The sequence below is a fragment of the Coloeus monedula genome (assembly GCF_965178545.1).
Source record: "Coloeus monedula genome assembly, chromosome: 4".
In the NCBI taxonomy this organism is placed as follows: domain Eukaryota; kingdom Metazoa; phylum Chordata; class Aves; order Passeriformes; family Corvidae; genus Coloeus; species Coloeus monedula.
Genome location: NC_138784.1, coordinates 23,260,754 through 23,284,008, shown reverse-complemented (window position 1 = coordinate 23,284,008; position 23,255 = coordinate 23,260,754). Strand labels below are relative to the sequence as shown.

Below are 23,255 nucleotides of genomic sequence, written 5' to 3'. Positions count from 1 at the left end.
CCTGTGACTCTTCCCAGCTGAGCTCTGCCTGGAGCCAGAAGGACAGTGCATATGCATACTGAGGAATTAAGATCAATTCCTCATCCTCACATGGCATTTTCACTGGCATTTTTGGAGATAACAGGGAGGGACCTTCTGCATAAATTAAAAAAAAAAAAAAGAAAAAAAAAAAAAGAACCTAAACAAATCCTTTGATAAGGGGTTAATAATTTCTTATTCTGTGTCCCATCAAGGAATACGTTTATTTATTGATCCTCTTTGTAAACTAGAAACAATTTTTTGGGCTGATAATTGCTCTGTATACTCTCCTGAAAGCTGTAAGATCTCCCACTAAGGGAAAGTGTAAAATTATTTGTACAATTGCTAACAAAATGGGATTCCGATTTAGGAGTGGAGTTCTGAATTGTGCTTATGTTAATACTAAAAACAATAAGAAATGTCATCTAGAATGATTGCTGGAAGTACCTTAAAGGAGCTCTCTTCGGACACCTCTGTTTATGAGTAGAAGAGCTTTCTTTTCCAGATGCACACACACAATCTGGGGAGCATTTCCTCTTGTTTTTGATTTTTTTCCCCTCTGATTGAAGTAACCTTTCCACTATGAGTGTATAGGTCAACAATCCTTCCTCCGCTACAGGAGCTCAATTCATTGCTGAAGGGAAGAATAAAAAAAGAAACATACTGGATCTAAAGGGAGCAACACTGCAGGTCTGAGCAAGACTTGCCCTTGGCATTTTCTCTTGCCCTGCTCTCACAGGCAAGCAAGGCTATAGGGGCCCTCTGTCAGTCTTATCGAAATACATTTCATTTGAAGGAAATGTTACCCTAGTCCACTGATGCCATAAAGAAAAATGTTAGTCTAAAGTTTAAAGGAGTGATCTCAATTGTGGAAAGGGCAGTGGCAAATTTGGGGAGGCTTTGCTTTGACCTCTCTTGATCTGGACTTTGTTGATTAATGCACACAAAGTGGCCCAAGAAAGAATCCAATCATAAAGTGATTAAGAATGCTGAACCAAACAGTCCCCCTGACTGGCCAAACGTGTGTGCCCTGACTGTGTGGAACAGAGGTACTCCTGCTCACACTCTGTTGCAGGTGAATGTAAAACAAGATTTTGGAGACTTCAGTTTCCATTTTGGCAAACAAGGCTTCTGGAAAGAGCTGTTGTCATTGTACAGCTAGTTCTTCACTCCAAGGAATCCATTTCAGGGATGAGTTTTAAACATGTCAACAAATTACAGCACTGACATGAGTAATTTAGCATTTCTCACCAGTTTTTCCCCATACTACACATTGTCATTACAGTATGGTTTATTTTGATGGTAAATCAGAATTGAATGCAGAGTGGTCTTTCTCCAGGAAATCAGGCTCCAGCTCTCTGAGGTAAAGGAAAACCTTTAATACACATGTGATCTGCCCACTATCCAGGAAACTTACTGGAAGTTCCCTGGTTTAGCCCATTCTTTATGTGCAAAAGAAAATTGCTGACAGGAGTTCTCATGCTTAAGTTTACAGTTTTAAAAACACTTTTAATCAAAACCCCTTTCTGGTTTTGCCTTTTTTTCCCCCTGCGTGCTCTGGCAAACAAACACAATAAAATTCTCTTCTGAATCTTCTCGAGCACCCTAATGTGGGCATTAGTGACCCAAAATTCCCCAGGCCTGGGATGCCAACACCTTGCAGATTTTTCTGAAAATATAAGAGAGACATGGAGAATAAGGTGAGCTCTGAAAACCCTCTCCTGCCTATCTTTCCACAACTGACACAGTGAAAAGAAAAACATCACAGCAAATATCTGTTGCCTTTCTTCTACTGTCCCACCAGTCATCACCACGTGGGAAGGCTCTCCTGTTCCAGAAGCAAATAATCCCGGAAGGTAAAATATTGCTGAAATTCCAGGTTTTAATGTACCAAGGGATTCTCGCTTTCATTCTTGCTTCCCCATGGTTCCATTGCACAGGAAGAAAAGAGGATGCTCTGCTTGCCAGAGATGTTTACAGAAGCAATAAAGGCTTGCTGGCTTCCAAGGAGATGTTTAATGCAGTATCATCATCACTATCCTGGGGCAGGAGTGCAGCAGGAACTGTCAGCAAGATCTCTCCATAGGTGGAGGGATCAGTGCATAAAAACAAATGGCAGTGCTCAAGTATGTCAGATTTCATTTGGAAAGCAATTTTATTATGTGATTTCCAAGGTATCACTATTTCAGCTAAAGGAAAGAATACTCTGAATTGATAGCATCCCATATCTTAATTGCTTGAGAGAGTATCTGCCAGTGCAGAGAAGAGCAAGAGGCTTTTAGAGTAACAATGAAATCACCTGCCCCTACTGCACATTTCATGAGTAGATCTCAAAATACTTCACGGGAGGAAGTCAACTTCACTATTTCTATTCTATAGAAGATGCAGTTGATATTGCACTTATTTTTTATGCCTCCATACACTAGAAAAGGATTTTGTAATGGAACAAAGTCTTTTGTAATGGGTAAATCACTAGTATTTAATTAAGATAGCAACGGGTGATGCTCATCAGCAGTTTTAAAACATCCCTGACTCCACACCTTTGGGAATATCACTTTTATAGTCAAATAAGAAAATACACAAAACATAAGATTTGCATGGGAGCTTTATTATCTCTTTTATTTCCATAACTACCAATAAAGCCATTCCTCCTGGACAAGGAAGAATAAATATCTTCAATGCAGAAAGTTCAGTGAAGTGGCAGAATCATCTAATGGCTAATTTAAAGATGCACATAACCAGAGCAAAGAGGTGATAGCTCTTTATACCAGCTGAACTTGCATTTCCTGAATTCCTCCTCAGAAGCATGGTGTGTGTCTTTGATCACAGTACTTCTCTGAATCTCTGGTTCTGTTGGGGCAATGATTTGTTAAAATCTGACATTTTCAAGAACAGAAGAGAAGCATCTTGTTGCCAGTACTCTAAGTATTAGCCACATTTGAGAACATAAGCTTGGTATTTTTATGTGTGCTTGATACTGTATGGTATGCATGTGCACTCGGAGAATTTACTCCGAGATTTTGAGTTGCAATTTCTTGCTTCCAAGATTGTACATTTACAAGGAGTAGCTGCTATCTTGAATAGATATCTCTACTCTTGTAGGACAGCAGCAGCTTTCTCTTTCTGCTCATCTTGTTCAACACTAAAAACAAACAAAACAAACCCCACCAAACCCTAAACAAATATCTACAGAAATCATCCCCAGTTCATTGTGAAACCCTCTCCTTCAGCATTTCTAACATGTAAATATTGTAATTAGGAATTGTCATGCAGGTCTACAGAAACCATAGGTGAAAGCACCCTGAAAGTGATCCCACAAGTAGTCACAGTGTCATTCACTGTTTTGCTGAGCAGGCATTCCAAACCCAGCATGTGATCTTGTGTTCTTTCCTTAATTCCCGGGCTTAATTCAATATAACAGGAGAAAAAATGTAAGAGTTTGCTGCCTTAGTTCATAGTGCTATTAAATAAAGCTTTTAAAACAATCAAAATTTAGTTTTCTCCTCTTTTCAATGCCCTATTTCTCCCACTTAGAGAGACATGATGTCTAAGAGCACGAATTGTTCCACTGAATTGGTAGAATTTCCTATAGACATACCCATGCTAGCTTTGGACCCTACATCTCCAATACCAGGGGCAGTACAGAATTCAGCCCAGAATATTCGAGCAGTGTTACCTCAGACCAATTTTACTTTCTGCTCTAAACTTAGTGCTATTGCTATGCTGATATAAATTTCAATGAGCTGTAGTTAGAGCTAAGACAATGATTTTGTAAACCCTACGGATTTTTTTCCCTCAAAGCTTGTTTTCATCCAGATATCTGATTTTTCTTAATCGGGTTTTTAATAAGTTTTTTCCCCTGCAATTTTGGGGCAGGAACAGAGAATAACTGCGCTACAAACCTATGTGGCACACCTTCTAGAAGAGTGTATTCTGCAATTGCTGGTGCCATTGGATCTTAGTGATTTCATGTAGTCATCAGAAATGCCACTGGTGAAGAAGCTCTGGAAGAGGGTGGCAGGGAGAGTAAACAGGGAGGACAGGCCAAGGAGGGTTGCTTGGGCAGTGAGGTAGCTCTCTTATTTCTCTACCATATCTGCTAAGCTAATGCCGGGAAATAATTCCTTTGTCATAGACATTAACCTCCTAAATCCTACAAGAGCACACAGAAGCTGTTCCACAGCACCCTGTGCCTGCCAGCCCAGACAAGTATGTGATGGGATAGGAGATCATGAGTCCAGGGTGAGAAACCACAAGGATGTATCATTCATTAACACCACCCACAGCCTGCCTGCAGATGTGGGACCTGAGAACAGAGTGCTCATGTGGAGAATGTCAGGAAGCAGAAGCGTGGTAGGCTGCCTGTGTTGGCAAGCGCGAGATTACCTAACCTATAGTTAGCATGCAGTGTAGGCAGGTTCTATTAGCAAAGTTCAGACCATGATGTGCTAATTAAAGAAGAGGTTGTCCTAGTTGCTAAGGCAATGAATGCTTTCAGTATTGCTGCTTCTACCTCAACCAAGCATGTTCTCAGCTGTCCCTTCAGTTGTGTTTGTCAGATAGATGGGTCAGGACTTGATATTGTTGTTTAGGGGATTACAGTGCTCCTGAGAGCTGATTTACACGTCAAGAGTAATAGGTGAAAAGAATGCCAGGAAGAAGTGGTTTAAAACACTGCTTTATCAGGTACCTGCCTGGGGACAAGTTCCTCTTAAAACTATGGGTTTAGGTTATATTGTTTTGGTTTTTTTAAGCTCAGTTCTGCTTCTTTTGGGAAAGATGCAGACAAGATGAGGAGATTTGTATGCTTTAAAATTGGTCTAACTGTCATCTTTCTGTAAGGAAGAGGCTGACTGGTTGTTGGAGCCAGCCCTAGAGTGAAGGAGATGTAATGGTTTGAATTTTTTATTAGTAAAGAAGCTGGCTGCCACCAGACAGGCATCTTGCTTAGCTTAGTCTCATGAGAAAGTATTGTCTGATTCATTATTCCTCTACCACAATCTGTACTGTGCATAGGCAGCTGCTAGAAACCAAAGCATGCATCAACATCAACAGGAATGAAAACGGCATATTGTGAAGTTAATGTGTAAGTGAAAAACAGTCTTCATGGGGTGGTCTACTGCTGGCTGCAAGTCCCACAGCAGCTCTGTCATCCTTCTTTCTCCATGTGAGATTTATGTCAATTCCAGCTTGAAACTTTACATGATTGTGTACAACATCTTCAAGGCAGTTTTTTTTTTTCTTTCAGAAACCCCCTCACCAGTGCTATAAAACTTTCTTCTCTGTCACTTTCTGGGGAAATGGTTGTCTGGTTGTAACTTTGTGAGATTCCAGAGCCATGATCCTCCTGTGTCTTGGAGATGGGCAACAACAATAAAATTGTCAATAAGAGAAAATTGTGTCTGTCTTTGGGAGAAAATAGAGCTCTACATTCATCTCCAGTTTCCAGTATGCTGGGCCACTGTATTTTTTTCTTCTTAAGCTTTTATTCTCTAAAGTAATTTTCCTTTAGCTGCCTATTAGACTGAAGCAAATTCCCTTTAACTTCACCTGCTTCTCTCCTACCTCAATGCAAATGTTGCAGCATCTAGCATCACCCCTCCCTACCAGCCGGTTCGTTACCGCATCCTCCAAGGAATAAAGCTGCCATTTTCCAAAGACCCTTGAAGCCACAGAATTTCACTTCTAACTTCCTGAGGACTCTAACCCTAATGTGACATTTACTTATCTTTCTCTTAAAAATGCTCTCTCTACAGTTTTATCTGGTCTAATTTTCCATTGCAAGCTCTGCATTATTCTTTTGCTAACTCAAATATTTCATCTGCAATGCATTCTGCAAAAAGGGGCTGTGAAATCCTCATAACACAAAAATCTTACTTGTACCTCAAATTGTACTTGACAAATGAGCAGGAACCTCTTGCTGCCCCAGACTCATAGAATAACTAAATCTGCCAGAATCTCCTGCTGCCTGCTGGAGGCAGACATGGACTGTTAGACTTTGAATATTTGGGATAAAGTTCTGAGAAAAGGAATTCCAGCCCACAACAGCTGAGCCTGAGTTCTTATCCTAAGTTAGTTTGTTTAGGTGAGTTGGTTGTTTTGGTCATTGATGTGGTTAGGGTTTTTTTTTCAAACAATCTTTCTGTTAAAGCTGGAAGCAGAAAGGATGAGACCTTGGTGGTATGTCTAAAGCAGCATTTTTATTTGCATTTTGGTGGGGGCTTCATCAGTTTACAAGGAGACAAAAGCTGCTGCAAATATTCTCATTGTCTGCTTTGAGGAGACTTTTGAGTGCCCACACAGGAGAAACATTTGGCATAACTAGGTATTATTAGTCTCAGTGGTCAATGTTCATCAGGAGTTCATCCTGCCTGACACAGTCTTGGTCTGTGATGAAGCCTGGTGTGTCAGTCCTTGCCAAATTAACAGGAAACCAGGAAAAACAGATATTGCTAAAGACCTTTGCTGCATATAAAATGTACTAACCATTGTAAAATCACTTGGAACAATCTGCTTAGATAAGATGTTAATTCATTTATTGGATTTGCTGACATTTAACAGAGGAATTTACTTTGAATATAATTCATACTGGATACTAAAAGGGATAGGAGTCCTTGCAAGACACCAAGAGCTCTAAGAAATTGGGGATTGTTTTCTATACTGTGTTTATAAATCAAATATATCAGTCCCTGCTTACATTCTGAGTTCACTTATACTCAGAGACAATATACATAAAATGTCCTCTCCTTTTCATAAGCAATCAGATCAGGGATAGGCTCAGATCTTTTATCTTGACTTCACTCTTGTATGTAACATTTGGAGACTGACTGACTACACTTACTGCACAAGCTCAGAGTGGGCAAGAGCCAGCATAGCTGTTTTGCCATTCCCATTTAACCTCTACAGAATGATCACTATTTTACTCACTAATGTTCCGCTGTCATCACATTTACTGGTCTTCCTATTCAAGTTGGTTACTGATGGGACAGTTGGGCTCAATAGTTAATAACTTGTCAAATGAATCACTACTTCCGCTTGTGAGACACACCTTTAGTGGTATAAAAAGTGTACTGCATTTCCAGGGAGGAGGTTACAAAATTAACTAATAGTATTTTGAATATTTCACAAGTTGGATGAGATTGTTGAGTTAGTCATTCAGCACACTGGGAAAGCTGTGAGCTGCAATGATCTTTGTAGCCTTCCATGTTTATTCTGTGATTTTCCCCTAGATTTCATCCTAATTACTTCCTTCAGTTCTCTGAAACATCAAAGAACATTCTTCCTTCATTCTTTGCATTTATTTTTTCATAGGTCTCTGGCTCCATTGTTCACCTCCACATTTTCTTTTACCATGCTGCAATTTCTTCTTCCTGATATATTCCTCTCTCCACCCCTTCCTTCCCCCCCCCCCCCCCCCCCGCCCCCTTCATGTGTTCTTAATACTTATTTTCAATCCATTTTGGAGATCTGCATTCAAGGAACATCTTCTTGCTCAGATATTCTCAACCTCCTCCAGAGTCCAGGTATCTGTCACTGCTCCTTAATCCTCCACCAACCTGTCCCTGCTTATGGCTGGAGCATTGGCTTCTTGTCACAGTCGTAGAGGAAAGAGCAACAGTGACTTTTACTGTTGGCAGCCATCCTTCTTTTCCTCTCATGTGTTTCTTCTCATGTAGCAATTGCCATCAGTTCTGGGCAAACAATGAAAAAGTTACCAGACTGGCAGTTTTACATTTTCCAGCATGCTGTTATTACCAGCACCTTAGGGGTTGAGTTCTGTGTTAGATACCAAAGATACCAAAGGCATATTAAGATTATGTAATGTTTCAATCAGGTTGTGTCATTTTGCTAAAGGAAAAAATCCTCTTATGGGCATTCCCTATGTTTTTTATAGAATAGCAGTGTTAAAAAAAGGCTTGCTAAATTTCAGTGCCTACAACAGTATGAGCATTTAAATGTGTCTATTCCCAGATGAGAACCAGCATTAACAATGAGTTAGCTTTTAGACTAAATCCCACCAACGCAAGCCATAAAAGGAAAAAAAAAAAAAAAAAAAAAAAAAAAAAAAAAAATCAAGCAATAAGCAGCAAAGTTCTTCAGTGATTTGTCTGTGCTTGACACAATTGTTCTTTATTCTGGCTACCTTTTACTCCCTCCCACTGCCCAGATGTTTGCACTTGCAGCCATGAATAACTGCTTTTAAAAAAGTCAAGGGAATCTGGAAATATATGAATAGATGAGAAATTTAGGAAAGGGATTCCTATAAGCAGAGAAGTACAAAACTTCCCCTCTGAAGAAAATGTGTCAACAGGAAAATTACCTCTGTATCATATACAGGTTACTACCTAAGAATTTATTTCCCAAATCAGTGTTTTCATAATAGCAGTAGTAGATTCCACCTAACTAGTTCTTTTTTACTACTGCACCCTTTGATTCCCTCTGGAACAATTTCTTATGTGATAATTGTTTCAGACTGTTTAATTCTGTTCATCCTGACTGTTCTCTCAGTGGTGATAGCTGCAATCACAGCTGGTTTTCCATGGCCCTGGTATACCTCACCTGGGCCACACATGGTGCTGCTCTGCTGCAAAGGTTTACATAATCCTTTAAAAGCCTTCTTGATTTCCCTGTGAAAACCGACAATATGCAGTGCTCAGCATATCTGTATAGCTTTTCCAGAGTTTAGGTCTCAGCACCCATAGCCTTTGGTGACTCACTGAGGCTAGAGATGGGATCTTTGGTCTTGTCCCAAAGAGTCAGACCTCTGCCGAGTCACAGCATTTGCAACAAGCTCTGGAAAATTTCTGAGCTCTTGCAGCTTGACATCACAAAAGTATTTAAGTATAAAGAATCTATTTGAGATCATTTGCAGTGACTGGTAAAATTCACTTGCAAGTTCCTCTCCTCTGAGTTCTCTTCATTGGGACTTATTTTATACAGCCTGTTCAGAATTCTGATTTCCATTTGTTTGGGGCACAGCTTTTAACATGCATACCAATTAGAAGCTATGTAATTTTTCTCATTAACAGCCTTAAATAATCAAAAAGACCTTTGTGCCCACATTTCCACCAACTACATTCCAGCCTGGTGTACCATGGTGTTCATTTCACCTAAACTTTCTAAATGCATGATGCAGCTCTTTGATTCAGTCTTCTTTACTCACTGCCCAGTCCAAGTCTACACTGCAGTGCTATTTCTGGTGTCTGGTTTGCTTTGAGACTGTCAACCCCCAGTTTTAAACAGCCAATGTACTGCTGATTTGCTGCATTAGGAACTCGTGTCTAAGTCTCAGGAAAGCAATAGGTCTGAGCAGCACTACCAAAGGCAGAGCTGGGAAGAGTCAGAGTAGCTACAGGAAGAGGCTAAGGAATGAATTGTACATTCTACCCAACTGCAAACTGCTTTATTCTACTACCCAGCTTAGCCTTGTCAGGCTGACAATATCGTGTGAGATCCCCAGGCACTTGTTTTTTGCCCTGAAGTACTGCTGAGAGTCATTTGGAATTCTGACACTCAAGTTGGCAGTCTGGTGTTGAAGAATGGATCCTTCAGAAATGTGGTAAAGTTTCAGCACTGCCAGCTGAAGATCTGGTGCTCAGTGATCAGGAGACCAATGAAGTTTCAAAAGCTACAGATGGAAATTTTCTTTTTTTCTCTTACCTACTCAGAGGAGTAGGTGTGAATTTAAACTGGTGGGGACAGGATATTTTTAGTATTGGAGTTTAGTAATTTCTACTAACTACTTGTCCTCCTGCATTTGCTCTTCCTACTTCATCCATATATTTCTGTCCCTGGTGAAATGACACACGCGTAATGGAAAGCATATTGCTTTCAGACCCCTAGAATGAGCAGCCCTAACAAATCGACACAATGTTTTGAGACAAGCTTCTTCAGTCTCCAGAGAAAGGCTGGTGACCCTGGGCTTACAAATGTAAGGGAGGAAAAAAAAGAGAAAAGTATCAACATGTTTGCATCAAAATTAACGGCAAGTACAGAGTTGTGGGGATACTGACTTTGTTGTACAATCCTGTCATTCAAGGAAGGTTGATCAGTGCAATATATGTAGAGATTCTAGCATAGAAAGAGTCATTTCCTCACTAGACTTGGTGTGGAACAGCACAGCTGCCCTGTGCACAAGCTGGAGACTGGGTCTAATGAAATTTTCTTCAAAGGATGCCTTTGAAGTAGCACGTTAAGCATCAGTTATATCAGAGATGTACACTATGCTGAAACTCCACTGCATATCTGAGGCATATTTGTGATGTCTCAAGCTCTCTGGCCAACCTAAACATTTTGTGACAAACACCTTCAAGCATGTCCTTCTTCTGAGGCTACTCTTTGCAGCAGAGGAAACTCAAAATTAGTATTTTCCGAGAGGCTGCCTCCTCTCCTAGCAGAAGGAACACAGGTCTAGAAAATCAACTGGAACATAATATTAATTCAGCTGGTTTAATTCCTCTTTAAAATCAGCCTTCTAATGTCTTAAGACAGTATTCTCTGCTTGTTCCTCTGCTGGATTTCACATTTTGTCACCTAAAGTTAGTTATTTAGAGGTTTCTCCAGCCTAAATGGTTCTGTGATTGTGTGTTACGGACATTCTGCTATCAGTTACTGCAGGAAAGGTAGGCCACACCTTTCTTTGTTCTGAGCCTAAATCTGCTCAACAGTACAAAGATTATCAAATTAATCACTGTGTGCACCTGATTACTAGCACATATAGCAACTGATCTACTGAGGTAATGGGGCAGATGGATGGAAGTCAAGCAGTAACAGCTGTATCTTATAGCATCCAATTTGTCACGCAGGTGTCACTTGCATCTAAGCCTTTACCATGTGAATGCTGGTGGATAGGATTGTCTTTCTGCCAATGCCCTGTTACAGCAATGCTGTCAAAATATTTTTCAAAAAATGTCATTTATTAATGGCCTAGTTTCTTTAAAAATGCTTAGAAGGGAGAATATCTGTTGTATTATTTCAGGGATCAAACCCCAAATCTGATGGCAGAATTATATTCTAACTGTAGCCTACAACAAATACGAACAGTTTGGACTATCATAATATTCTGAGACCTTCAATGATATCTTGGCATCTGACTTTTACTTGTGCCTATTAGTAGGTTTTGGGGTTTTTTTTCATAGATGCCATCATTAGAAAGAAACTATGAAAAAAAGCTTCCTGTTCATATAGGCACTTGTGAGCAATGCAGTCAGTACAAGGCTTGAAACAACAAAATCTTTATTGAGACTCTATCTTCTCCATTCCTCTTGTGTAATATCCAGCCTTTCCCATCAAAGCTACATTAATAGAACATTGCTGTGGTTGAAAACTCAAGTATACAAAATTAGGAAATGACAACTAAGTTCTCACATGAAAAGAGATTTTGATACCCCTTTTTCAGATTATAACACAATTATTAATTACATGATGACAGAATGATTTCTACCAGACCCTTACTCTATTTGATATGCAAAAAGATCAGGTGCCGACTTCACAGCACTCTTAGGTATCCTATCTTAGCAACATCTGATTTCTTCACCCAGACAATCCTGCTTTTCATCTTGTATCCCAACACCCCATCAAATCTCTTTTGTTCTCTTTCTGTCTCCTATTGAAGAAATAAACTCACCATTGTTAATTCCAGTATCCATCCCTACCCGGGCTTGATTAGAGAGAGGTAACCAGTTTAGAAAAACTCAGTTTTGCTCTTGCAGTGGTAAAGAGAAAAGAATATTTTTTAAAAATCATTTGCTGTCAGGGATCAGCAGATGTAAAGCCTGGTAATGATTCCAAGGAGAGTGAGCTTTCTTAGCTGCTGCGTTAGTCAAGAAAGAAGCAGAGCTCTGAGCTTACTTTATGGGTATAGATTCTTTAAGGATGCAGCTGTTCCCTTTTATCAACTCTCTACTAAGCACATACAGATTTTTAAAGGCTCAGTTAAGTAAAATCCTTTTCTTTTTTTTTTTTTTTTAATGCTCCCAGACTGGTATCATTGTTCCCTAGCAGAATTCTGAAAAGATTTATAAACCATCACTAGTTCTGAGGCTCCAGCTGCCAATCACCCAGTAGTAAATGTCCCAACACCTCTCAAACTTATCACAGATTATAGTGCTGAAAGAGGACTTGCACTAATCCTTCCTTTCAATGAGGTAATTGATAAAAATGGGGTAATAATGAAGCTGAGTGATTGCCCTAGCAAAGCTATCACTGTACTTGGTATAAATGCGTCTCCCAAGGAGAGGCTCCTTTCTCACCTAGATTTGGGAGAACGTAAGGAAATACAGTTCCTCCTGCTGATGATCACTTGTCTTGGCTGCATCTATTTTGCACCTGGTTATGCTGAGTGAAAGAAGGTGGACAAAAGTTTCAAAAGGCCATTGGCATCAAGTCTGGTACCGGAGAAACCTCTCAAGTTATAACCTCTCACTGGAACTGTTGTAATGTCAAGCTGACATACAAACAATAAAGTAGCACACCTGGAAATATTTTCAAAATGAGCAAAAGACACAGTGCCAGGATAGTTTTTTGATTCCAGCATTGAGCTCTTGTATGTTGGCTGGAAAAGTGTTGTTTAACTCTTCCCTTAACTGACTAAAATGTGTGCTGATTTCACTGGAAACTTTGCTTGGTCTGGTAATTTCTTTCAGGTGATGCAGGAACCGTGAATTCTGACACCATCCATGGTGTAAGTAAAAGCTTATTCCTTTCCTCAGTACACAATCTGATAGAGACTGCAATTTTAGAGGAAGCAGCAATGCTAGCAGCTGTGGGGCTGCCAAGCTCAGAAATACAAGTACACATACAGAGTGTAAAATGTCTTCTGAATTTGTTGGGCATTTTTTGCATCTGAGACTGGATTCCTTCAATGTCACCTTCAGGCTCTGAAGGTCTGTCCTTTTCCTGGCCTTGTCTGCTTGGCCTCTACTATGTCTGACAGCTTTAGCTTCACCCAAATCAATGGAAAACCCCCTACCATGTCAAGATACAGTCTGAATTACAGAATATTGAAGTGTTAAAGTACTACTCTGAAAAAGAGGTGTTTAATGTTGACAGGTTCATTGGCACTGGTATTGGTCTTGCCTTGTTGCCTGACCTTAGCATCAACTTCCCTGTAACTGCTGTTGAGACTGAGGAGGATTATCCTTGTTACTGACAGTTTCACTGCTGAGATGGGGTGACCTGTCCTATTCTTTTGCCAATGGAGCAAGTCCAGATCATAGCTCACAACTTCTGAAATGTCAGCAAGAACACAGAAACTTTCTTTAGCACTGACAGTCCTGGGCAGAGAGCAGGATGCAGCTCACAGTCATACCTCATCCCCAGCAAAAGAACATTTTTGTTTTTTCACAGTACATTTCTAAGATACACAACCACCTGTGGCCACTAAACGAGTTCATGTTTGCTGTTCAGACTATGCTCCCTGTTTATATTCAGAAGCATGTGCATACATTTCCATTGTGATTTTGTCTCACAAGGACAAGAAAGTGCACTTTCTTCTGTCAATTTTGTTAAACTGCCAGAAAACTTTCATATTGGACATTCTTCCTGTTGCAATGGCCAAAATGCAAGTAAGCCTGAGTCACTAGTCAGGATCTGGGGTTTATTTTACTCTCCCTTCACTGGAAAGTAGCAGCTATAATGCACTTTGGCTTTCTAGGGAAATCCTCCTAGAAAATATTTAAAACACAACCTTCACTGGGAAAAATATGGAACTTCTAGGATTAGACTGATGATTATTGTCTTTTATTTTTGGCCAAAACCTTCCCTATTTGATGCATTAGGCAGTGATCCTTACAAATAAGTTTGGGGTCGTTTCTTTTTCCACAGTACCTGTTTTTAATCCAGGCACTTTTTCATACAGATTCTAAAGGCATGACCATCAATACAAAACTTCAAATTATTTTAACAAGTCTTGTTATCATGCTTTAACTTGTTACAGGATCTATGTTTTTATTATTCAGCCATCTATTTTAATGTTGTTTACATTTTGTATTTACACTTAAGTCTTTAGTCCCGTATAGATTTATTTTTTGGTCAGACTTAAAACAGCTTTATCATCAAACCAGTGTAAATGTGACAAAGGCCAGATGTGTTACTACTGACACCTGGGTACCTAAAGAAGCAATCCAAGCATTCATAAGGCAACCTCCAAACATGCCTAACCCACGGAGTCAGGGACATAGGAGCTGACACACAGTGTTGGTCATAAAGGACATTCCTTGAAGTGAACAGAACTTGAATGGACATCTTAACATTGTTTACATAATCATTATTAGGCTCACTGTTGGTGGTTGTCTGAAGAGGCTGTTCCACAGTGGGAATAATTCATTTCTCACAGGTATTCTCTGAGTTCACATAACTGGCAGTTATTCCTACATTCTGGAAAAAACACTGTCAATGCTGTCAATGAGGGAATGAGCCTTCCTGCTCTCTTAAAAAAAAGACACCACTCTTTAAACTTCTGCATGGTCAGTTTTCTTTCTAATTAGCATCCTGGCTCTGGGGAGGCCTGTATTGTAACACTTTCAGGAGGTAATGGAGCCGTCCTGGAAACAATTAAACCTTCCATGTATAAAACAGATACTGCTAATGGAAAAAAAAGTCTTCTTGCGATTAGGCAGAATATCCTCTTTTTCACCAGATAGTGAAAAGTGTCCTTAGATGAATTAAAATCTAAATGTGTAAGGCTAAGACTGGAGGGATAATACATCCTGTGCTTTAATATTTCTAGAAAGGCTGGCAGATATTAATTATACAGATCTACAATTCAGTTAAGGCTTTTCATAGTCTCAGCATTCACACTGCAGGGCAATAAATGGCCAAGTGTAACAAAGGAAACACAGTAATAAGAAAGAGACACTATATCCACTGTTTGCTTGGCAGTGAGGTGCCAATAGAAACAATTATTAAAACAGAACCTCATAAAACTGTGTGTGTGTGTGTATGTTTCCCCAGAATATAGACTAGGACATAAAGGATAGTTCAGCTTGAATTGCACTGAAATCTGTGCAGCTGCTCCACTGACTTTGACATACCTTGATTTAGGCTTAAGAGTGCCTGGGTCAGTTTCCCACTCCTAGCCAGTGAAATCTAAAATGATTTTAAAGTTTGTCCAGTGCTGCTTTTCTTTCCCAGATGATTCTGTAAAGACAATGATAGATGTTAATACAAAGCAATTATATGGTACTGTAAATTATCCAAAATTTTGCTGCAAATAGCATAGGTGTTAAGATTCCTTTATGTAAAAAAATCCTGTGTATGAGATTAAGTATTTTCTAAGTTATGCATGTCATATTATCAAAAGTCATCAATTATTACTGTAAGTAGAAATACAAGATTGACCACAAACTTAAAGAAGTACTATCAGCCCGAAGTCAGATTATCTTCATAAAATTAAAGTTGCATCATATTTATTCTGCATATCTTCACTAGTTTTCATTGTTTTAAAATCACTAAACCTTAAAAAAGACCAACCAAAAAAGCAAAATCTCCCAACTTTTCTCTAAATGACTGAATCCAAACAAATGGAATATAGTAAATGGCAACAATGAAAGAAGAGTACACAGAGAATTCTGTCAGAAATATAAAAAAATGTATTTCTTTCACAATGTCTTTGTTGTAAGGCATAACACTGTGCAAGCCTCTAGTATGGGTGTTTACCTCTTTACAACTAGAAGTACAACTGAAATCTAGGAGAAACCAACATGAAAATGAAATGAATACAGAACAACCTATGTCAACTATTTCTAGTCTAAACCATTGTCTGAAATCTATTTCGGTATAAGAAAAATGATTCCTGAATTAATAACCACATTTCCTTTCCATTCTGAAAGTTTTTCATGATGTTTTCTGGTTATTTAAAGGCATTTGGTTTACCAGTCTTTATTTTTTTTCCAGTTTCTATAATCCCAGGCAATTTGAATCTTGCTTAGGTTTGGTTGACTTTACTTTTTTCTTTTCTGTTACATGCACAGGAAAATCTCCATTAAATTTTAATTTACTGCCCACTGTGGACAGCGTACGTAACAAAGCTTCTACTTCATGCTCAAGAACCGGGAATTTATTTTTCCAGAGTAGATTAAATTTCACTCATTTCTTGTCTGAAAGCCCTTTCCTACTACAAAACATGCCAGGCAGCCTGTTCTGCAGTAGTCCTGTACTCATTGCAGTGGCAGATGGTAACAAGCATCTCAAGGGTTAGGACTTGCTTCAGACTTTTGGTCTTGCTCTCCAGGCTCTCATACTACCAACAAGTTGCGCAATTTAGCATTTAGAAGAGAAGCGATTCACAAACAAAGAGTCACAACCTTCTGCGGCTCGGTTAGCACAATCCAGCCTGCTAAATCAGATTTGAATTTCTATTTGCTGTGAGAACACCCTGAATGGTTGATTTTATGAAAAGTAGCTATTTCATCTACTCCACATGAAAGAAGGCAATGGAGAACTTCGCTTAGTCCATGCATATCCCATATCTTGAGTGTGACACAGCCGCATCTACCTCACTAGGTATTTAAAATGCTGATTAGCCACAGGAGTGTGTGTGTAGGAATGGGGACAAAAAAACCTCCTGGTTTTCAGGAATATTTTTGCTTCTATTTCAACTGGCACATAATGCACTATTTAAAGTAGTAATGCACTTTTCAGTCGCCTCCTGAACAAAGCACTGTCTTTTTTTCTCAAAAGACCTCATAGTGGTTGAATTCAGCTAGAACAATGAAGCAACTGTAAGAATGTAAAAAGGACTTCATTGGTGTTAAACGGGAGATGAACTTCATGCACTTTTATAAGTTTGAATACTTGTGGGCCTTACACCTTCCTTTCACATAAAATGGTTATATTGAAAGTAATTTTGTTTTTTTTATCAAAAACAGATAATCTGTAAGTGTGTAGGGTCTTATGAACAGACTTACTACGATTTTATTTACTGATGTCCTGGTGTAGTGAAAATATCATCATTTGTCTGAAGTTCTGAACTGTAATGCCTTTATCTCCTGTTCCAGTAAGGAAAAAATGAGATCAAATACTCATGTTATAATTTTACATCAGTATAAATCAATTCTTTAAGAAAATCTCAAAATTTACATGTTTATATTAAGAAATGAAACATCTGGTTTACAAAATTTTTAAATAGTAGGACTGTTAAAGCTTTGAGTTTTTTTGACCTAATGAAATGATCACTTAAGAAAAAAAAAATCTGTGTGCTTGACACTACTCTAGGTTTTACATTTTTTTTTGGTTTTTTTTGCTTGTTTTCTTTAAAATGAAAATAGACACCTCACTCCAGAACCTGTGTAGTTTCTAGAGAAACCTTCCTCATGGTTGAATGACATCTGAAGTGCAAATATTTGCATCTAATGTTTTCTACCTGTCCTTGGCATAAGTATCCTTCTGCACTGTTTGTTTACTCTGTGTCCAAAGCAATTGCCACATCAAGATTTTCAAGGACAAAGACTGATGGAGCAATTTTATTGTGACTATGAAAAATATTACTTGCTTATAAACACAATTTCTGAGAAACCCTATCTTCATAGGCAGTCACTCCTCCTGTCCCTGTAAGGTTTTGTAACCTCGTGGTAAGCATTCTCAGCTAGAGCCTCTGACAAACGGTGCTCTGGATTTGGACAGCTGTCGTCCTTTTGTGAGTAGGTCACCAACCTGACAGATACAGAGCAATTTAAAGTAAGACATTTTGTTCCAGTATGAAGGTCCATCATTTGTCATGTATGGTGGTATATTAGATAATCCTAATAATCCATGCTGCTCTTAAACCCTAAGAATTTTTGTGGGTGCTGAGAGTTCCCTGCTCTAAATAGAAGAACATTAAGAACCTCCAGAAACTGTTCAATATTTTGTAGGATCAGACTCTGGCAAATTAATAGTTTTGAAGACATAGCATGAGGCTGGAAGCTATGGAACTGCTGAAAATTCTAGTAACAGACAGTGGACAACCTGGTTTTCTTAACAATGAAGCTGTATACACAGTCCTGCTTCCTCCTCCCTACATCCCCAGAAATTCATCCATTGTGACTGTCACCAAAGCAGTTACAATCCTTCCACAGTACAACAGAACATTAATACTTGAAGGCTGATCCTTTAGCTTCACATAGGAGAGAGAATTAATCAGTTCAGTATAGGTCATTTCTGGCTTTGATCTGCTCATGTAAATAATGAGCACAATAGACACCAATCTGTAGGTTACCACAGCTATTCCAGAAAATCCTTCCTATCAGAACTAAATTATTTTTACAGATAAGCAGACTTGTTGTTTTTATTTTTTCCCTGCAAAATGCTCTCCTAGTTATCACAATATGTCAAAATTTTCAGTTAGTAACAATTATGTGATATCACTGGCACCTCCAACACCATGATTTACTTCAGTTCATCTGATACCCCTTCTTGACTAAAGCATCAGGAAACGGATGCTGAGGGTGGCAGAATAATAAGTTTGATGAACCAATACCTTAATGAAGCCTGCCAAATACTATCTTCCTATGAATAACCTGTTCCAGAGTTCACAATACCTTGGTACAGTATACTGCAAAACATAATTTCTACCCAATAAAGAAACTTCTGCATGAGTTACAGCATTCCAGCAGCTGATGTAATGAGAGAAATTAGCATTCATGGCATCTTCTAGAGAACACCACTTTTCTCTTAAACTATTCCCTTATCCTTCTAGAAGAAGAAAGCAGTTAAGTCCTGATTACTAACCCAATTACTCATACTTTTGATTATTTACATTGTTACTCAAAGCACACGTATACTTTCCTTCATCTTCCATTCTAAGAATGGATCAATGCCTTTCTAAAATCGGATTGTACGCACATTTGTTAATTTCTCTTCTCCTTGCATATTCCTCTTGGAATTTCAGGCACCCTCTACAGCCATACACACATACAGTCCTCTCAGTATGCTGATATATCGCAACACTCCATTTTACACCGCTAACAAAATAAAATTATGAACAAAAAGAACACCAGAAAAAAAAAAAAAAGGCGATGATGGTTGCTCTATACGCACGGGAAAAAACAAACAAACAAACAAAACCCCAAAATGTGCGCTTATCACTTGACTCTCAGCAGCTGCCAGCACGCAGGAACAAATCGCAGGGACACGCTCCGCCACATGTAAGCCAAAAGCCGTCATATTTATTCATTCCTGACGCGGTACCGGCACTCGGAGTTGGATCTTCCACCGCCGCCCGAGGCGGGGCCGGGCCGCCCCGCGCCCTCCCGCACTTACCCGCACCAGGCGGCGCTCGGGTCCGCCGGGCAGGCGGCGGGCGCGGTCCCCGCGCGGGGCCAGCCCTGCCCTCGCGGCCGCGGGCCGGGCTCGCTGTCACAGCGGCGGCGCCCCCTCCGCGCTGCCCAGGTGTACGGGCCCGGGGCGCCCCGCTGCGCGGGCGGGTGCTGCGCGGCGGCGGCCGCCACTGGTTGGGCGCTCGGCGCCTGTCGCTGGGCGGCGTGAGAGCGGGCTGGCCCCGCCTCGGCCCGCGCCTCCGCCCGCCCAGGCACAGACATGACACAGACACACAGGCGCTGCAGCCGCCGCTGAGCCAGCCTGGGGCAGCGCGGCGGCGGGCGCACGGCTCTTGGCACCCGCCGAGCGGCAGCGGCGGCCGCCGCTCCCGGCTCCGCCTCGGCCCTCCGGGCGGGCAGCCGCGGCCCTGACACCCGCAGGGGGCAGCCTGGCACCGGGCGCCGGAGGGACCCGGCGGGGGAAGGCTGACAGCGGGGAAGGGGCGGGAGGCGAGGAAGGAAGGAAGGAAAGGGAAGGGGGCAGCCTGGCACTCAGACTCGGAGGCGGTCGCCAGGCACGGGCACGGAGCGAACCCGGTCGGAGCGCGGCACCCAGCGGTCGGTGACGCTGGGCCGGCAGTAGTAGCAGCGACCGCGGCGGTGCCGGGGGAGCCTCTCCGTGCTCGGCTCCGCGGTGCCGGTGACCTTCCCGGAGCTGATCTCCAGGCCGGGGCAGGGCCTCCTCTCCCCGCGGAGAGTGTGTACCAGGCCCCGGGGAGAGGGCAGGAGGCTGGGCCGGAATCCCCCGTCGCCCCCGGGTCTTCCTGGCCGCCGGCGGGGCCTGTGCGCCGCGCGGTTCGCCGCTCGGGAGAGGGGCGGGGGAAGGCGAGCGGGACGGACGGACGGACGGGGCCGGGCTGCACCTCGGGACAGCACGGGGCGGGAAGGCCCCGGAGAGAGCTAAGCTGGGCGGCGGAGGAGGCGGCCACCTCGGCGGCGCATCCCGGGAAGAGTCGGGACCTCCCCACCGCCCTCCTCCTCGTCCCACCGTTAGCGGCTCCTCGTCCCGCGGAGAGTGGAGCTGCCGGTGCCGCTCCGGCTGGGACCTGCTGGCCGACACCTCCGGAACGCCGGGCTGCGGGGACGGCGCTGGAGCTGCCCGCCTGGAGCGGAGGAGGGGGAAGGAACGCTTGCCTGCGCGGAGCGGCGGGCGCTGAGCGCCCGTCCCGGCGGCCCGGGAGCCACCCGGGGAAGGTAAGTGCCTTCTCGTCGAGTCTTTGCTGCGTTTGGAGGCGAGGGGCGGGGGAGGGCAAGAAACAATCGGTGAGTGTCTCCCTTCCAGCAGTCCGGGGAGGGGGCACCCGAGTCCAGAGGGCCGGGCTGGCATCTTTATCTGCTGGATTTTAATCCCCATCAGATCCGGAATTGAAGAGATGCTCAAGCGGAGGCGCGCGTGTCGCTTCCCGGCACAAAGGGGCACGTCCCCCCGGCCGAGCGAGGCTCCGCTCGCTGGCTCGGCGCCGCTCGCCTTGCGCTCCGGCTGGGCTGCGCTCCCGCTGCTCGCCGGCTCCAGCCCCGCCGCGGCGGGGTCCCGCCAAGTGCCGCCGCTCCGCGCCGGCGTCCGGGAGAGCCGGGGCTGGTGGCCGCGGCCGCGGGTGGGACGGAGGGAGTCGCGCCGCGGGGAGTGAGCGCTCTGCCCACCGGAACGGGACCCGGGGGCAGAGCTGGGACGCCGAGCCGAGCAGGGTGACCTCCCTATCACCCGCCAGCCTCCCCTGCAAGCCTCCAGTCCGGGAAGCGCTCCTTTGGGAAGGCTTCTGCTATTACCTCCTATCCGAGAACTGTGTCATTTAGATCGTTAATCCCTGCGCACCGGGGGATGGGGGGAAAATAGCAACTTGCGTCCCTGTGGAGGTGACGTGAAGTTTGATAATTCCTTATGTAACACTCTTTGGAGAGATTCCTAGTTTTTCTGCTGTGCCCAGTTTTAGTAAGCAAGTGGTTTTTCCTCTTGGTAGAGCATCAGACAAGCGATTTTTGTGTTTTCACCTGTGTACAGTGTTTTATGCTCTGTTCAACTTGGAATAGGGGTGCTGTTACACAGCAGATAAAGCCTACTTTTTTCCAACATGGAATTTTAAATGAAAATTAGCCAGCTGAGGTATCTGAACAGTTGTTAGAAGGTCTTACCTTTCTCTGTATGCATTTCACATAGTGCTCTTAAAATTACTACAGGAAACATTTTCACAGCACTGATTGTCATGTATGTATTCTGGAAGGTATGGATGCCAGGATGGAAATGGCAATAAATCAAATGTCTTTTAAACATTGTTAGCTTCTCTTTAGACCGTATCGGTGCTGGAAGTGCTGGAAAGAATGGAAAGCAGCAGGCTAAACCAAGTGCTGTGTTAAAACCACACCTGGCATTTGCCAACAGGTCATAATATTTTATTTAATGATATCTTCTGGATACAGATTAATTCTCTGTGTACAAACTATTTTTTAAACTTGTTCAGAAATAGAAGCAGCGGGAAATTTGATAAATGGGTTGAAAGGTTGCCTAGCTTCCATAAGGGATTATGTCTTCTACTGGGGAAAAAGCCTCAAATGAAAATAAAAAGCTAGCCTCACACATAGAAAGACAGAGTAGTGATTTGCCACATCTCTTCAGACTCCAGCTGCAAAGATATGCTAGGGGGACTGGTTTGGGTGGGTTCTTCTCCTCCTTCAGTGGTGAAAATGCACAGACTATTGGGATAAGACCTATGAAATGTTCTTTTTTTTCTAACCTTGTGGAGCTCCATCATTACACTGTAAGCTTAGAGGAGAAATCATGTAGATGCTCAGGTGATGAGTTAAGGGCAGGGGGATCTTCTAACGAAGTCATTCTGCTCCCTGCTGCAAAGGGGATAGGTTGTCAGAGGTTAGTTTACTTATAAGAACAGGACAAGCTAACAAAAAAACCTTACCCCGAAACTCTTCACTGTGTTTCAGTTTTTTTAAATGGAGAAATGTGGAACAGGTACCCCTAAAGTTCTTGAAAACCGGAAATTGCTGGTAGATATTCCAAGTCTGAAATGTGAAATTCTTACTGCTTAGGTGTCCTGTGACGGCCCTTGATCAGAAAGGCTGCAAGTCATGTAAGAGCCGCAGTAACTGCAGAGTCTCTGATGGATAATTGGATTGGTAGGTTGGTTTTGAATTTTTTTTTTTTGGTCTTTTAATTGCCTGCTGTAGTAGCTGGTGCCTTTTCTCCATCCTGTTGATGTTTCATTCTCATGATTTTTGGGTTATGTTGTGTGTGGCATCTTTCGTGTTCAAAGTATATACCCCCTTCTCAGTTGCTGGTAGGGAAAGCATAGCTTGGAGGTATTTGAATGACAGTATGGAGCAAGATACTTTTCTTTTTTTTAACTTCTGAAATATATGTGACAACTTCTTTTCTTTGTTGTTTAGATGACATGAGAAGACTGTAAGTTTTCTCAGGTCTGGAGAAATATGCATTGGTTTTCTTTAAAGGAGCACTGAAAATAGTATTACTTATATCTTGAATTCTCTGTGCCAGCTATTCAATCTGCAGAAATTCCAGAGTACAGTCCTCAGAAAGCCAAAGTGCAGAGCAGTGATGAATGACTGCATGTCTGGTGGAAACATTAAAATCTGTCAAAGGCTTGATCTGAAATTTCAGCATGTAGAACTTAATTATTAGTAAAAGTAATATTCCTTCTGGATTAATTATTCTAGAAAACTGTAAAATTAGGCATCTCCCAAGTGCACTTAACCCACTGAACTGAAGTGTTTTTAAAAACAATGATTTTGAACTCATAAGACTACTTTCTGCTCAAATGTGTGGCTTTTGTTTGTACCTGGGATAAGCAATCAGTTGTTAATAGACCCTTACTGGAATACTCTCCTCTTTCATCCTTTGTCTGATTATTTTTTTTATGTGGCCTTATAAGAGCAATCTTAAAAAACAAACACAGACACAAAGCCAACAAAAAC

General features: G+C 42.0%; 1 protein-coding gene and 1 long non-coding RNA gene across 3 annotated transcripts in view; one reads left to right on the top strand and one right to left on the bottom strand.

The window, feature by feature from the left end:
• Positions 1 to 7,466: 7,466 nt before the first annotated feature.
• Positions 7,467 to 19,431, bottom strand: LOC309572503. The gene is made up of 3 exons (XR_014226377.1): positions 19,258 to 19,431; positions 15,051 to 15,156; positions 7,467 to 7,709 (listed from the first exon to the last, which is right to left on the bottom strand). It is a non-coding gene; the product is annotated as an uncharacterized lncRNA (long non-coding RNA).
• Positions 19,432 to 19,769: 338 nt separating this feature from the next.
• LARGE1 (LARGE xylosyl- and glucuronyltransferase 1) overlaps positions 19,770 to 23,255 on the top strand; it is a 280,076-nt gene continuing 276,590 nt past the window's right edge. The window contains exons 1-2 of one of the 2 annotated variants that reach the window (XM_082280523.1): positions 19,770 to 20,507; positions 22,353 to 22,439. The gene's annotated coding sequence lies outside the window, so the exon portion shown is untranslated. The remainder of the gene's footprint in view (positions 20,508 to 22,352; positions 22,440 to 23,255) is intronic. The other variant, XM_082280522.1, reaches the window with a different exon arrangement.